General features: G+C 38.6%; 1 protein-coding gene across 3 annotated transcripts in view; it reads right to left on the bottom strand.

The window, feature by feature from the left end:
- The window catches only part of KLHL32 (kelch like family member 32), a 119,639-nt gene that overhangs the window by 91,807 nt on the left and 10,275 nt on the right, over positions 1 to 17,557 (bottom strand). The window lies entirely within an intron of this gene.

Raw genomic sequence — 17,557 nt, 5'->3', positions numbered from 1 at the left:
AACATGCTTTTTGACTACACTAATTTTTCCCAAAGACACAACTGGAAGGCATAGAGGAGAGAGTTTATTATGTGTATTTGGAAAATGAACTTTCCCTTCCTCGTAGCAAGCACTCTTGATCAGCTAATCAATACTGAAACACCACAAACACCTTCTGGAGTGTTACTCATGAGACAAAGTCCAAATAATCCAGTTCTTTGCTTATTTGATTTGTCCCTAATGGTGCCCTTCATAATCTTACGCTGACTAGCAGCTTTACTTTTTAAAGCCACTGCACGAACTTCAGGGAGACTCTCTAAAAGATGTGTGAAGGTAGAATTGAACCACTGTCCATTTCTCAGATAACAAACAAGAAACCACTGTGAAAAGAATATTAATCCTGCTCACATTCTCCAGTTCATCATACAGACAAAACTACAGCTCCTGCTTGCTGGAGAGGCATCATGACATGTACTGTTCTGCAAGTGCTGTTGACTGTTCCACAGCAGTAGAAGAAACAAGTGGTAACTCTAGAGGGCTGACAACTTTGTTAAAAATTGATTTTCTTGAAGTCAACACACAGTATGTTCTCAAGAATTCCCTGTAGATTTCAAAGTCCTTCCTCCAATCCACAGAAGGCGTAATGGCCACTCAGTTGAGATAAAATCATGTATTCAGTTAGGCAAGTCAGCCTAACTGGGCCCCGGAGGCTACTAAGCACTTTCTCTTCATTTCTGTCTCTCCCTTGATCGAGAGATAGCACTACAAGAAATACAGCTCAATAAAAAGTTAAAACTTCTCAATTAAAACACCCCAAATTTAAACAGTTCACCCTCCTTCCTACCTACTGGGGCACAGTAAAAATGAGTATTCATGTAATGATGAATTCCCCTGAAAGAAACACAGCTCAACTCACATTTTTGTAAGCATAAGTGGAACAGTGAAAAAAAAAATAATCATTTTTCTTCCTCATCATCTCCAATTCAACATTTTTTAAAGTTAAGTCTTGATATTCAGGCTGAGAGAGCTGGGGACGTTCAGCCTGGAGAATGCTCCAGGGAGATCAATAATGGCCTTTCAGTATCCAAGGAAGGGCTGTAAGAAAGAAGGGGATAGACTCTTCAGCATGGTCTGTTGTGACAGGGGAAATGTTGGGTATGTTGTGAGGGGAAATAGCATCAAACTAAAAGAGGACAGATTTAGACTGCATATATAAGGAAAATATTTTTACAATAATGGTGGTGAGGCACTAAGTTGACCAGAGAGGCAGTGAATGCTCCATCCTTGGAGACATTCAAGGTCAAGTGGACAGGACTCTGAGCAACCCAATCTAGCTGCAAGTGTTGCTGTTCATTGCAGGGGAGCTTCATTAGATGATCATTAAAGATCCCTTCCAACTCTAACGATTCTATGATTCTATGATATTCCTGGCAGTGCTAGGAAGTCAACAAGACACCCAAATAGTTCAATACCAAGTTCAATATTTGCCTAAAAAATCTTCTCTAAATTTTGCCATATACTGCTTCTCCTATCAAATGCCTGTGCATGTCTCAACATTTTATATTTTTAAATCAACATTACATATAGAAGAATACTCTAGCAGTATGTAAGTCATTTGATCAATAATGCATCATTTTTTATTTGGATACATAGCTTTGCTTAATGCAGCTTAAAAGTTTTAATCACTGGAAATCATTTATTAAAAAAAAAAAAAAAGCCATTTTCATATGTTGTATGGCTATGCTGCGCAAGGACGTTTCCAAAATCCTTTTCACCAGGAGTTTTTTTTCCTGTTTCAGAAGCTGGATCCATCTTTAAGTAAACTAACTTTCATTGGTATACAAGGAAACTCTCTGTGTTTAGAATGTTTAAAATATATTATTGTCTTTCTACTTAACTTCTTTAAGTAATTAAATCGGTTTAAAAGATTAGTTTATATATTTAAGGATAAGACTTTCAGTTTAAATAGAAAAACTTTAATTCCACCTAAATCCTTCTGTTCTAGTGAAATACTCCATTGTGCTGGAAAGATTAACAGGAAAATATAGGCTAAACAGAAAACACTCACTTGATCTTAGGTTTGAGATACATCCCGAATGTTTTATCATACTTCTTTTTTTTGGCATACTATTTCATTCACTTTTTACAAGGCTACACTGTTGTATTAGATTTCACTTTTGTTTTTTTCATTTGTTCACTACCTAAAAGAGTACAAAAGTTTTAAAACAGAGAACCTAGTGAAGATCCGCAAAGTGAGTGCTGAAAGAACATAACAGTAATATAAAGGGTGACTTGAAGTCGTCCATGAAAGCACAGAATGTGTAAGGATTACAAAGATAAGCAGCACAAAAGAAATTACACTGTCCAAGTAAATGAAAATGTGCCACACTAATGCATGAAAAAAAAATGCTCTGACACAGACTCAAGAAACAAGTTTTTCCATGTATTTTGCATCTTAACTTTACAATGCAGCAGAGTAAAAACCAGCTTGATACTCAGGAAATATTGGAGCAATGTGCCACTTGGCTGCACCCACAGCACATTGTCAGTGCAGTGCAAGAGGCATTTGTCCAAAGACTTGTTTTAAAAAATAATCTTTATTCAGGCACTATTTCCTACTTTAACTTATTTGACAATAACATTGATTTGGAAATATTACATAAAGCAGTCTAAATACCTAAATGTATTTAGTATTTGCTATACACTAAAAGGTATTTATTAGCAGAATGCATGTGTCCTTTTTCAGAGAAAATCTCTCATTCAGTTAAGTTGGTTTCATTTTGAGGAACCAATATCAATACAAAGTTTACACAAGACACTTTCAAGACATTTATAGAAATTCAGTCACTCATTTATTTCTGTAGGGATTTGTTGCATGAAGGAAAGCATTCATATTAATTCTTGAAACTACATGCCAAAGAGAATACAAAATTGATTAAAGCATGGGTGGGGGGGAGGTGTCTGAAATCTAAACTCGCATTTAGTCTAGTTTACCACAGACAGCAATTCAAATATCACAAAGTCCACTATTTTCCTCCTAGAAAACAAGCTTTTTTTTTTTTTTTCCCACTCATATATCCATTTTTAACATGATTTAAGCTGTATCCCAGGCTCCAGAACTAATTCTGTGCATAAACAACGCCTCAAATGAAATGAGGCACATACCTCTCTTAATTACATAATTAACCCTGCTGGTATTCATTCACTTGAGATGGGTGGCACCATGCTGAGCCAGTCTGGGTTTAGGAGCAAGTAAGGAGAAAAGAGGGCAACTAACTATGAGTAAGTCAGAAAGCACCAATTTGATGGATATGTACAGATTAAGCAGGCTGTAGATGTCACTGGCAAGTGACCAAATACTTTTGCAAGAGCTCACTGCTATCCACATAGCTCTCATACCTAAACCTTCACTGTCACCAGGTGGCATCCCTCCTCTTCTGTTGATTGGCACTTGAAGAAGTGCTGAGAACCTTTGGCAATATCTTCAGGTAGAGTAAAACAGTTATTGCTTTGTCCCTCAAGGCAGCTCCTGCTGTTTCTAAAAGACTCACATAGCAACAAAATGTTCAGCTTCCCCTTCTTTCTTTTTTAACTCCTAACAAAGGATGAGGCAAGACACTTTGGGAACTGTAAAACCCTTTACATTCAGATCACTCAAAAAGGCTTTCACCCAGTTTATCACAAACAAGGTTGCTTATAAAACATATTTATTACTAACTTTTATAGAATAGCACTGTAATAGCTAAGCATTTCTCTGTCTATAGTTTAAATACTTATTCAAATTGCTTCTGAATTTGTCTTTAAAGTACATTGGTTTTCGTAAGTCATATTAAATGAAGCTATATTTCATCTTCTTTCATACACAGAATAAGAATTGTCATTGTCAAGTCTCTTCAGAAAAAAAGACATATATATGATATTATTAATCAGAGAGAAAAAGGATCAGAACTCAGACAAATTGTGAAAAGACAAACATTTGGAAACATTTGGAAACAAGAAAAAGAAGAACAAACTTAGTCCTTTGAGTATGTTAATACACTTCTCTTGTTTGCCCAGAAGACACTACTTTTCCCTTTAACATCTTCGAGAACAGAAAGAGTGTTCTGATTCCATACAAAAATTTTCAAGAACATCACAACTGTAAGGAAAACTGCCCAATGCTGTCAGTGACACTCTAGTCACCTGTGAGTTCTTCATCCATCCATTTAGACAGTGGCTTCCAAGAGAAAACATTCATAGCACAAAACATAACAAAAAAGACTTAGACTTAGTAAAAAAATATAATACCGAGGGAGAAAGAAAATGAGAAATTGGATTTGTTGGGAAAAACATCAGTCAGTTAAAACAAGGAAATATTCAGCAAAATCAGTAAACTAACTAAGTAAAAGCACAGAAAAACTAAAAGATTATACTCCTCTGGTTAGCTACAATCTATTTTCCTGTGGTACTGGACATGCCATTGCTTTCTTCAGCCTGTCAGCTACCGCCAATTAGAATCATGAATTTTAGAGACCATCACTATCGAATTACCACAAATCATTAAGATCTTAAATCATTACAATTTAAAATCACAAATATAAAATGAAATCGCAGAGGTAAAGGATGTACATGTAGAACTAAAACTTTTACATATGCATTCATATGCATATGTATCTGAACACACCAGTATTCAGAACACTTCCTCTGAAGAGCAGTTCAGATGAAAATAAATGCAAAGCTTATGGCTGTCTCTGTAACTTAAGGCTTATTTTATACACACTGCTATTTGAGCGAGAGGTAATGGCATGCTGATGATAAAAACATATGCAGACAAAACTGAATACAGTGTCATACTACACATGAACAAGGAAACAGTTTGCAGTTCCACACAAAGCCATGCTTTTGGAGTTCAATAAATTCCAAGAACTTGCTTTTTTTTCAAGATGTATGTTAATGGTTTCACATTTTAGAAAAAAAAAAAGTGCACTACTACTGAATGTAATAGTGACACCATTCTGTATCACTACCTAGCTTTTCAAAGCCAGTTACTGTTTCTATCATTGAAGCTGTCATACTAATCGTTTATCCGGCAAAAGGCCATTCTATACAGCTGACCTATGTGTCATTATTAGAATGGCTAGGAGAACAACACTATAATTTATCTTCTCACCTTTCTAAAAAGCTGGGGAAAAAGTACACAAAGCTCTCTCAAAGTGAAGCAACTAAATCATACATTCTGTCTGCAGCCATGATAAAGAATTTGTGTGAAATCTGTATGACATTTTAGTTTTAATGTACGGTACTGATGGCACAGAACTGACAAAGTATGATTTCAAGACATTTCCTGTAGAACCCATGAAGAGACAAGACAGGGAGACTTAGTAGTTACTGAATTTTCATCTGGAATTTCATTTGCATTAAGTGGATTTTTAGAAATAAACTTAAAAATCTGATCTTTAAACCCAGGCACTTTTCTTCTGGGAAAAGTGACATGTCTGTTGCAAAGTGTGGAAGACTCAAATGAGGTCAGAATGATTTATAGCACAGAGTAACAGAAACTCAACTTGAAAGACCATAATTATTTCTGCTGATTACTAGAGAAACTAATTTTGAAATGGGCGCACAAGAATGAGGTGTGCTCTGAGATGCTGTCATCTTTATCAGTGACTCACTCAAATAAGCCTGAATTTTCAACTGTCACAACCACGAAGGTGCTTTTATTGAACACAGCAATCATTCTTCTTTAGAGTAATGAGAATCAAAAACAATTGGGTATGGCTTTAAAACCCCTTTAATCTACATATAGAATACTTACATGACAGAGAGAGGCATACAGCACAGTAGATAGCAGCAATAGTGGCAATTAGTCTACATGATTTTTTGCTTCTTACATGTATGTTTGAAGTATGATTATAATGTTTTTAAGCAAAGAGAAAAAAAATAAGAAAAGCATAAGTGATTTCTGGACTGTAGACTGCCTTGTGTAACTGAAGTTCTATTAACGGCATTTTCAATGAATCATAGAATCATAGAATTCCTCAGTTTGGAAAAGACCTTAAAGATCATCAAATCCAACCATAACCTGACCACACTACCCTAACTCTAACAACCCTCCGCTAAATCATGTCCCTGAATACCACATCCAAATGGTTTTTAAACACATTCAGGGATGGTGACTCAACCACCTCCCTGGGGAGCCTATTCCAGTGCTTAACAACCCTTTCTGCAAATAAATTTTTCCTGATATCCAAACTAAACCTCCCCTGTAGCAACTTGAGTTCATTTCTCCTGGTCTCTCCTGTCACCAGTGAGAAGAGACCAACCCTCACTGTAATCCCTGATCAGGTATTTGCAGAGAGCAGTAAAGTCTCCCCTCAGCCTCCTCTTTTCCAAACTAAACAGCTCCAGTTCCTTCAGTCGCTCCTCAGAGGGCATATTCTCCAAGCCCTTCACAAGCCTTGTTGCCCTTCTTTGGACCTGCTCCAGCACCTCAGTGTCCTTTCTTTGAGGTGCCCAAAACTGAACACAGTACTTGAGGTGAGGCCTCACCAATGCCAAGTACATGGGGGGATTATTTCCTTAGTCCTGCTCATCACTCCATTCCTGATACAAGCCAGGATGCCATTGGCTCATATTCACAGTGTGCTTTCATTGGCACACTGCTGGCTCATATTCAGCCAATTGTCCATCAGTACACCAAAGAATTTGAGTACTGATTATTTCTGTCATTTATATTTACTTCAGTAAAAGCGTAAAGAATTTATATATCTCTTTGGGATTTATAATCTTCCTTCATTATTTTTTTAGCGTAAAAAGAGCATTCAAAGTTTAAAAGAAAAAGGCTGTAAATATCAGTAGCTAAGGAAACATGACTTTAAGAACATCATTCCACAGCCACAGGTGACAGAACTATACTTCAAGATAACCTATATCTCCAGGAGAGTGACCAAAATATTTCAAATAGTCTTTTTCCCCCTCAGAGTATATTTAAAATAGCATTGTCTGTGTGTACTTTCAATAGTACTACAACTACAAAAAAGGCTATTTTATCTTTAAATCAAATTATCTTGGAACATAAGAGTACAACCAATCAGCATTTTTCTGCACATCATATGAGTATTACAACAGGATAGCTATAGGCTTACATGTTCACAATTTGACAATTTAATCTTGTTATTGAGCAACTGGTCACAAAAACAGTATGAATTTTACATAGTATTCATTAAATTAACGTAATTATTTTTCATATACATTCATTAACAGTCCAAAGAAAAATCTAGTCAATTCTTTATTGGAAGGGTAAATAACTTTACCAACATCCACTCTCAAAAGGGAGGGAGAACTTCATCAACATTAAGTGCCAGTCCCTGCTCCATTGTGTCCAGGCTGTGCAGACATCTGGTCGCTTATGGCCTCCAAAATAACATTGCCACATCCAAACAAGTAAATTTGAAAAGTCACCAACTAACTCTCAGGCCATTCCAAAAAATACTTTGTGGAGTGCTAGATGGCTCATATTAAGCACTTGTTAGAGCTTGTTGTAATTATCTATAGATACAGATGCCTGAGTTTCAAGCTCTGGCCTAGAAAGGGCACAGTTATTAGCACAAAGCTTTTGAATGCTTTGCACAAAGCACAACAAGAGCTGTGAGAATATTCAAAGTTCTTGCAAACTTTTAACTTGGGAACCACCTTGGACAGGCTTTCTATATTATTTTTTGTCTTTTATAAATACATGTCAAGAACAAAGAACATGAGATGTGGATCAGCTAATAGTGAATATTTAGATACATATATATATATCAATAAAATTTCAAATGTCATTAGAAATCATTTAGTAACAGACACTGATGATTTAAAACATGCTCTGTATGAAGTTAGAAGTTCTATTTAAGGTAAGGATGAAAGAGAGCATCTTCTTTTATTACATTACTCCTCTTAAAGAAGTGACAGGCTACTTGGGGAGACTACAAGGAGGTAAGGTATGCAGGGAGGAAGTTAGGAAGGCAAAAGCCCATCTTGAACTTAGATTGGCCACTGCAGTAAAAGAGAATAAGAAATCCTTATATCAGTGGTAAGAGAAGAACCAAGGAGAATTTCCATCCTTTACCTGATGCAGTGGAGAATGTGACCACTGAGGACTAGAAGGCTGAGGTCTTCAATACCTTCTTTACATCTGCCCTTAATAGACAGATCAGTTATCCTCAGGGCACTTTGTGCCCTGATCTGGAAGTCTGGGATGCTACGCAGAATACATCCCCAGTGATTCAGGTGGAGACTGTTAGAGAGCTCCTCCTCCATCTGGACTGTCACAAGTCCATGCAACTGGACGCACTCTATCCTAGGGTGCTGAGGGACTTGGCAGGGGTGATTGCTGAGATGATCTCGGCCATCTACCAGCACTCCTGATTATCTGGAGACGTCCCAGGGGACTGGAGGCTTGCCACCGCGACTCCCATCTACAAGAAGGGGTAAGGAGGATCCAGGGAACTACAGGCCTGTCAGTCTGACCTTGGTACCAGGCAGAGTTATGGAGCAAGTCATCTTGGGTGAGATCACACTGCACATGCGTGGCGTCCAGGGGATCAGGCCCAGCCAGCACAGGTTCATGAAAGGCAGGTCATGCTTGACCAACCTCATCTCCTTCTGTGACTGCGTGACCAGGCTGGTAGATGAGGGAAGGGCTGTTGATGTAGTCTACCTAGACTTCAGCAAAGCCTTTGACGGTCTCTCACAGTATTCTTCTGGGGAAACTGGCTGCCTGTGCCCTGGACAGGTATACTCTCATTTGGGTAAGGAACTGGCTAGAGAGCTGTGCCCAGCAGGTAGTGGTTAATGGAGCTAAGTTCAGCTGGCGACCCGTTATAGGTGGTGTCCCCCAGGGGTTGGTACTGGGGCCCATCTTGTTTAATATCTTTATTGATGACCTAGATGAGGGGATTGAGTGCACCCTCAGTAACTTTGCAGATAACACCAAACTGGGAGGTTGTGTCAATGTGCCTGAGGGTAAAGAGGCCCTTCAGAGGGATCTAGATTAGCTGGATCACTGGGCTGAGATGAATGGGAGGAGGTTCAACAAGGCCAAGTGTTGGGTCCTAGTCTTTGGCCACAACAACCCCATGCAGTGCTATAGGCTTGGGGATGAGTGGCTGGATGAGTGTGAAGAAGAAAGGGACCTGGGGGTGTTGGTTGATGCTCAGCTGAACATGAGCCAACAGTGTGCTCAGGTGGCCAAGAGGGTCAACGACATCCTGGCCTGCATTAGAAATAGTGTTGCCTGCAGTAACAGGGAGGTAATCACCCCCTGTACCTGAGTACAACGTTGAGGCCACACTTTGAGTATTGTGTTCAGTTTTGGACTCCTCACTACAAGAAAGACATTGAAGCCCTGGAATGTATTCAGAGAAGGGCAATGAAACTGGTGAGAGGTCTGAAGCACAAGTCTTACAAGGAGCGGCTGAGGGAGCTGGGATTGTTTAGTCTGGAGAAGAGGAGGCTCAGGGGAGACCTCATTGCACTCTACTACTTCGTGAAGGGAGGTTGTGATGAGGAGGGGCTTGGCCTCTTCTCCCAGGCAACAAACAGGACCCGAGGAAATGGCCTCAAGTTGCGCCAGAGGAAGTTTAGGTTAGACATAAGGAAAAACTTTCCTCTCATAAAGTGGTCAGGCAATGGAATGGCTGCCCAAGAAGGTGGTGGAGCCACTGTTCCTGGCAGTGTTCACGAGGCATCTGGCTGAGGAGCCACGAGATATGGTTTAGAGGCTTGTGGTAGCAATGGTAATGGGAGGACAGTTGGACTAGACAATCTTAATAGGTCCTTTCCAACCTAGTGATTCTATGATTCTACATAGCTTTTACATAACTTCAAATTTTTCCTCAGCAACAACGAAAAAAAGCAATTTGCCCTTTAAATCTAAAACGGAAGACAAAATTATGCTCTGGATGAGCAGAAGTTGCTTCTAAGCCTGTTAAGACATAACTGGCTTACTGACTACTCCTCCAGTATCCAATGAAAGAAAGCAAAGCTATTTTCAAATACCTTTCTGCAAAGAGAAGAGGACACCAGAGGATTTCTAGTAGCTCTAAGCAACTTGGGAACCATTCATCTTGATGATAAAAATGATCTGGACAAGGTCAAGATAGCTGGAAGATGAGGAGTAGGAGAGAAGATGGAAGAGGGGATGATAAAGAGCCAAGTGCTGATGGAGAGCATGTGAACCAGCTGCAGTTGCTTCCAGCAGTCTAATAGTGCATGTTAATGTCAGAGAATTGTATGTGAATAAAATAAAAGAAGAAGGGAGGAATTTGTCTGCAGTCACAGGAAGAGAGGCCAAAGGCCAGCTGGGAAGAACTGTAATTGCTGGGCAAGAAGGCTGCATGCTCAGTTCAGTAGTGAAGATTGGGAATGTACGGAGAAGAAAGCCAAAGACAGAGATCTTAGATTCAAACTTGGTCATGACAAACAAACAAATAAATAAATAAATCCCGACAACCAACAAAGCAACCAACTAACCAGAACACCCTCAAATTTTTAAAGAAAGCAGCCCAAAGAATCAATTGAAGTCCACTTCCTTTAGATTTTGGAATATATAAATATGTGCTTCACATCTTCTTTGGAGAGAAGTGTTTGCACAACAGCTGCCTTAACTTTCTGCTGACTGTGCTGCATTATAATGGATAAGGTCAGGTAACAGTTTACTCAGCAGCAGAGCTCAGTGCCAATGATTAGAATGGTTCCAATTCTATTATTGTTTCATGTGATCAGCACAGTTCTTCTAGATTTGTTATTTCAATTTGCCACTTAAAAGTGTTAAGAAGTTAAACCTCCAAAAAGTTAAAAACAGTAGAAAAGATAAGAAGCTAAGTGCTCCTGTGCTCAAAAGGAGGTTGTGTATCATCATCTAACTATAAGGAAAAGTGTTGGATTTTTCTAATTCAAATACATCCTAACATAGGAACTCTGTATTTTTATTAAGCAAAACAAAACAAACACCACACAAATCTAAGCAGAATTATTTCATATGGTTTATGTTTGTGTTAAAAATAAAGCCAATGAGTGGCTCTTATAAGTCTGGTTAATGCCACTGCAGCATAAACTTGTATTACAGGGATACCTGCCAGCTGCTTTAAGTATAAAAGGAATTTTTACATGTGGCTTTCAGTATTATTCACTTCTAATTGACTTACAGTTTTAAATAGGGGTGCCAGAACCCAAACTTAACTAGAGCTCTGAAGTAGATTCATTTAATTTGGACTCTTTCTTTATAATGAACTTGGAGTGATTAAAAACACTTTTATACTGAAAAGACATTTTATTAAAGTATTAAAAAATCTAATTCAAAAGAGAAATTTCAAACTATAATGAGTCAATCAGAATAAATAAGAAAATAGTAAAATTTCATTCCAAAAATCTTTCTCACCCACCTTGTGGCAGACTGTCCTAATCATTACTGTTTCCTAACACATAACATATATCAGAATGTTATAATCTTACAGGACCTACAGGACAGATTGATACTTGACTTTGTTTCTTTCTAGGAAAACAGAGACAACTGTGAGATTTATTTTTCCAGAGGTTATCTACAGTATCAGTTGTACACATACGAATACATTAACACTGTCATAGTAAAACATGCAATGATAACTTTAAAGATCACTCCGTATGTTGAAATTCCATGCTGTTAAGACCTTATCAGAGGGAATACAAGATAGCAGAGGTTTACAGAAGTCATTTTCAATGCTTCTCGCTACACACAGTCTCAAACTTGTGATCCTGGTTATACAATATCATTCAGACTTGCATAACTACATCTGCAGCGATTAACTTCTTTTGCTCCTCTTTCTTCAGGCCTCTCAGCACACCTGCACCGTATCTTCTTTATTCTAGAATTTCCCTAAATCAAAGTTTCATTCTGAAGTTCTGTAAGCACCTTGGTTACAGATTAACCAAGCATTAAGCCTACGTCATTCTGGAAGGACAATGCTACAATCCCTTATTTCATTGGTGTCCAACCATTTAGCTTACACTGGCCACACTGACTAAAGAGGAATTGTACAGTGCCACATCTATGAAGATTTATCCATAAATAATGCCTCCAAATTATTTCCATGAAAAAGACAACCAATATGAATTGCTTAGCCAGTGTATCAAAATCCATAAACTTACCTGTCATACCTTGAGTTAGCACTGCACTGCACCCTACCTGTGCCCCAGTTTCAGCTCAATGTCAGTAGTGCACTGATGTTTGGTTGTTGCTGAACAGTGGGTGCACACTCAGGGCTGGGTTGGACCACCTGGTGGGACAGAACTGCCATCATAATGGTGTGGCTGTATTGTGAGCTGTGCCAGGCCACACGTGGCCCAGGATGCAGGTCAGAGATATCTGCCTTACTTGTCATCTCACTCGCAGATGGTTTCTTCCAACCCATCACCTTACACTGCTTTCTGCAGATGAAAAAAACCATCTATTTTTTTTTACAAAAGGTAGATTCTCCATCATCTACACTACTCTTTTGCTACAGATCACTTTATTTTTCACACTCACTGACATGTTTGCACAGTCCCTGCTACCTATATAACTTTAAGCCAGAAAAGAACACAGGTAAGTCTTATCTGAGACGTGTATAATATAAGGTACTAGAAAAAGTTATGGTTCACAGATCTGTTTGGAAGATAAAGGAAAGCATCAGGAGAACCCATCTGTTATCTATCAACAGATTTTTTGTAAAATCCATATAAATAAAGGCAGATCTGACTACTAGTAATTGTCAACATATTTAGCAGCCAAAAGAAAGACCAGTCACATTGATAGCTCAAGGAATTGCATCATCTGCTCCCAGTTGTCAGCAAAAACCTCATCACAGCAATGGGAACATGCAGAAGTACAATAATGGGCGACCTCTCAAGAGCTGCATTTCGTTATCTACTTTGTTCTCAACTGACCAAACAAGAAAAAAAATATACACTCAAATTACCATTTCCTTAACGACTGTAAACCAGTCTGTACATGAAACATGTATTACAGTCCCACCTTCAACATGCCCATACAACGTTTTAGGCACAGCTCCCAGAACAGAACCAGGTTCCCCTGCCCTAATGTAACTGCTTCATCATGGGATTATAGATAACATCTCTTACTTTCCTTCTGACCCAAGAGTGCACTCACAGAGGGATAGTAAACCATATCAGCATCAGGCTTAAAACTCCCAGCCAGTCAAGGAAGTGATCATCCTGCTCTGCACTACTGTGGACCTTAAGAACTGTGTGCAGCTATGGATATCACCATATAAGTGGACATAAAACTATTAGAGAGCTTTCAAGGGAGGGCAATGAAGACAGGGAAAGGTCTAGAGGGGTGGCTGAGGTCCTTTGGTTTGTTCAGCACAGAGCAGAGGAGGTTGAGGGGAGGCATCATGGCGACTGCAGCTCCTCACAGGGAGCAGAGGGACAGCGACAGGACCCAGGGAAACAGCATGGAGTTGTGTAAGGGGGGGGCAGATGGGAGATAAGGAAAGGTTCTGCACCAGAGGGTGGTGGGCATGGAATGGGCTGCCCACAGCAGTATCACAACCCTGAGTTGCCAGAGTTGAAGAAGTATTTGGATAATGCTGTCAGCCACAGAGTTTGAGTACTGTGTTGTCCTGTGCAGAACCAGGAGCTGGATTCAATAATACTTGTGAATTCCTTCTAACTCTGAATATTTTGTAATTCTACAATTATTTTTACTCTTCATAGGAGGTGATAGGAACAGTTTTGAATCCTCATCATGGATGACCGAACCCAGATCAATTATTAGCCGAGTGCTGTAGCAACAGCTCTTAGATCTTTTTTAAATTGCTTGTTAAGAAATAGAGAAGCTGAAATTTAAAAGAAAGAAGTACATCACTTGTTTTCTGATGTAAATTGCTGCCTCTGTTCACAAGGGCTCTGTGAATCTAGGCACCTTTGAAAGACTTAGAAAGCTGTAGTTAATTGCTTACTTCCAAAAGAGTAAGGCACACCTTAGACTTTTTGCATCAGCTATTTTAGACATCTTGTTTTTCTTTCATACACAGACAGATAATTTGCAGCCTGCTGAGAATCCTTGTTCTCAAGCCTCTGTCACTACCCAGATGTTGAACTAGGATTCTCAACAGGCCTCAAGGTTCTGTGAAAACCTTTTCTGGATTGAACCAAACAGAAGATGATTTGTGGAGATAGTCCTAAATGCCTAACTCAACTTCCTAAGCTGGATGCCAGTCATTAGAAACCCACTGTATTTAGAAAAATCTAAGCATTGCCAAGTACAATTATCTGTAAATGTCTGGAGCCCGGCTTTGCTGAAACAATATCAGAATACCTGTCAATATGAAAAATGTAATGTAAACGGTTCTAGGAGCATTTGTTCCTAAGCAAAAGGTATATATACATACATATTTTTTTTTAAAGTTATAAGGACATTGTATGGAATCATTAAATGCAAGTTAAGACATTGCTTCTTCAGTAACTAACTAAAATCTAGCTATCTAAAATCTTACTATCATGTTAGCTAGTCATCCTTAACATTACTGAAGTCCTTGGAGAAGTCAAAGTTCAGAATGGAAGACTCACTCTCTTCCTATCAGTTCAGAGGAGCCCACAAAAGCATTTCTGTGGAGAGAATCCATGCTTGGCACCCTGGTGGACTTCAAACTGAACATGATTTGGTAGCATGCTGCTGCAGCAAGGAAAGCAAAGTGCTGGGCTGCACCCACAGGGGTACTGTTAGCAGAAATTGAGATGTAATCGTCCCACTCTACTAAGGGCTTGACAGGCTGTACCTGTAGCACTGTGTCCAGTTCTGATACCCCAACTCAAAAAAGGGCTGGACAGACAGGAGAGGGTCCAGAGGAGGGGCACAGAAACCATTCAAGGAATGGAGAATCTGTCTTGTGAGGATAAATTGAAGGAGTTACACATTTCCATAAAAAGAAGACATGGGGAGCCTCGTTACAGTATTCTAGTACTTTAAAGACAGCTTCAAAGAGGGTAAAGGCTGTCTCTTCACAAGGAACTGCATGGCAAAGGCAAGGGCCAATGGCTACAACTAATCATCATCATATAAGAGTGATTTTTTATTTTATTTTATTATTTATTTATTTTTAACAGCAGAATCACTGCACAACCTCCCCCAGTACACAGTAGAATCCCCATCACTGCAGGTTTTTAAGATGCAATTGTACAGTGTGCTGGATAATCTCATCCAGGTTTGATTTTCTCACAAAAGGTTGGGCCTGATAATCTTTCAAGATCTCTTCCAAAGTGGGTTTTTCTACAACTGACTGTCTATCACACAGTCACTTCTTTCATGCCATCACTGCAGCCATGGAACAGTGGGTCGCCTCCGCTGGTGCTCATTTTTACAAGCATGGCATGCAGGCTCATATTCATCACTGGCAAAAATGCATGGCTAGTGGTGGTGACTATGCTAGAGAAGAGTGCTTTGTAACTGAGAATTTGCTCTATCATATAGTGTTATTTTTATTTACTTCCACAGAAACTACATGAGATACAAGTATAAGAGACATTAATCTCAGAGGAAGCTACATACAGAGATCTCACATTAAACTTTTTAAATTATTTAAGACAGACTAAGTGTTATTCGTATCAGAATGATCAGAGATTACCTTCTTAATTATCATTCCTGAGTGTAAAGCATTTGATTCCAGCTGTTATAAACTATTTAAGCAAAAGCAACTTCTTCTAACATAAAGGAACCTACTTCATAAAGAAATACCAAATCAAACTGTATGCATCCAACAAAAGAATACTATTTCACATGGCTTCTTTAATATGCAAGAAAATTCATAAGCTTTATAAAAGTTAAATTGCCTGAGATTAGTCTGAATTGCTGTATTTCACTGTATTCTTCTGAACTCTACACCATACCACAATAATTTAAGATTTCTTTCATCAGTAACTACTTCGTCAGTCCAGATTCCTGGCCCCCAATCCATACGGAAGCTATTTTATGTGGTAAGTTTGTTCCGTAGCAAACAGTAACATTTAAATATGTTAATGCCAGTCTACCTCCAGAGAAATCAACAGTACAGCATCTTCACTACAGCCAACATATCTTCTAAAGCACAATCTGACACAGACAGATGTAGGAAGAATAACGTCACCAGAAAAAATATGTTGTTGCAGTCAAAGATAAGAGATAAACAGAAATATACTCATTTTAAAGTAAGAATAAGTCACAATAAAGTAGTCATAGTTATTTCCTTCCTTGCCACCAAATACAGCTCCTGGAAAAAGGGGGAAAAAGAAAAAAAAAAAAAAAGAACCTGCACCTGGAAAAGGAAAGAAAAAAGAAAAAAAAAAAAAAGAAAGAAAAAAACCAAAACACCTGCACCTGAAATGAAGCTTTCATTTCAAACAAAGAATCTCAAGATTGCTGAGGAAAGCTTGAAAACAGTGTAACAGGCTTATTAATTATTCTGAAAAGTGTCTGAATGTATTTAATGATTGATGTCTGGGAATTGAATTCTATTGCTTGAATGCTTGAGGCTGGCAACACTGAGATTAAAAGCCATTGAATAATATAACAAATGAAGCTATTCATCAATGTCTTGAACTGGAAACAGACACACTGGCCAAAAAGGTGCTGATTGGCATAAAGTTGGCCTGAAGTACCCATCCACTCTTTCCAATGACCAAGTCCAAGGACAGTGCAGATAGATCTGCACTGGATAATTAAATGGTGCTTGATTTCTCTTGAAAAAAAAAAAAAAAAACCTGAATCTGAGGATTTGCAGGGGGGACAGACTGCTCTTCACCTTGCCAGTGAACTGAGTAGCATGATCAGAATCTTAAGCACAGACTTAATGGTTTGTTTTGACCTTTTCTTTCCATCTTTGGACAGTAACAACTGAATGCAGCCAAAAAGGACTGAATGCAGGACTGCATCCAAATGACCAAAGTCACTGTAATCAAAATGCTGACTTCTAGGTTTGGCCGAGTTCCTTCTCTTACCTGGCAATACTACCTAATCAGAAGGCAGCTCTTTTTAAAATATTAACAAACTTATTGGGAAAAAAAAAATAGGTTTAAAAGATCTCCACAGTCTAACTCTTAGATCTGGTAGTGCTGCCAGTCAGTGAGCAGACAGAAACTGCTGCATCACCTCTAGGACCGGCCTTTCAAATATAATAAGTTGCAAAACAAATGCAAGTTTTTACCTCTGTGTTTATATGAATCTGAGATAGACAAACAAAGGCTCTTGCCACCTACTTCCAATACAGTATAAAATGCAGATTAGCTAGAGTGAAAAGTTATATGATCTCAACATATTTATGAAATACCAAAATCCAAGGCAAAAATATTGCTGGGGCTTGAGTATTTCCTCTATTTACCATTATGCAAGCATTATCTTTGAAGTCCACACCTGAGACAGAAAACAAAATTCATGAATCTGCGTTGGAATTTACTACTCTGAAAGTCTTTGAGCATCAGCAGCTCACTTGAATTGAACAAATGCTGAGATATCAGAAAGGTTTCTCAACACATCACCTGCACAAAACACTGTATTAACAATACCCCATGGCCCTTGCTACTCTGTTCAAAGCTAAGAGGATAC

This window comes from Tympanuchus pallidicinctus, unplaced genomic scaffold (genome assembly GCF_026119805.1).
Source record: "Tympanuchus pallidicinctus isolate F22 unplaced genomic scaffold, pur_lepc_1.0 scaffold1, whole genome shotgun sequence".
Classification (NCBI taxonomy): Eukaryota; Metazoa; Chordata; class Aves; order Galliformes; family Phasianidae; genus Tympanuchus; species Tympanuchus pallidicinctus.
This window is presented reverse-complemented; position numbering and strand designations above follow the sequence as displayed.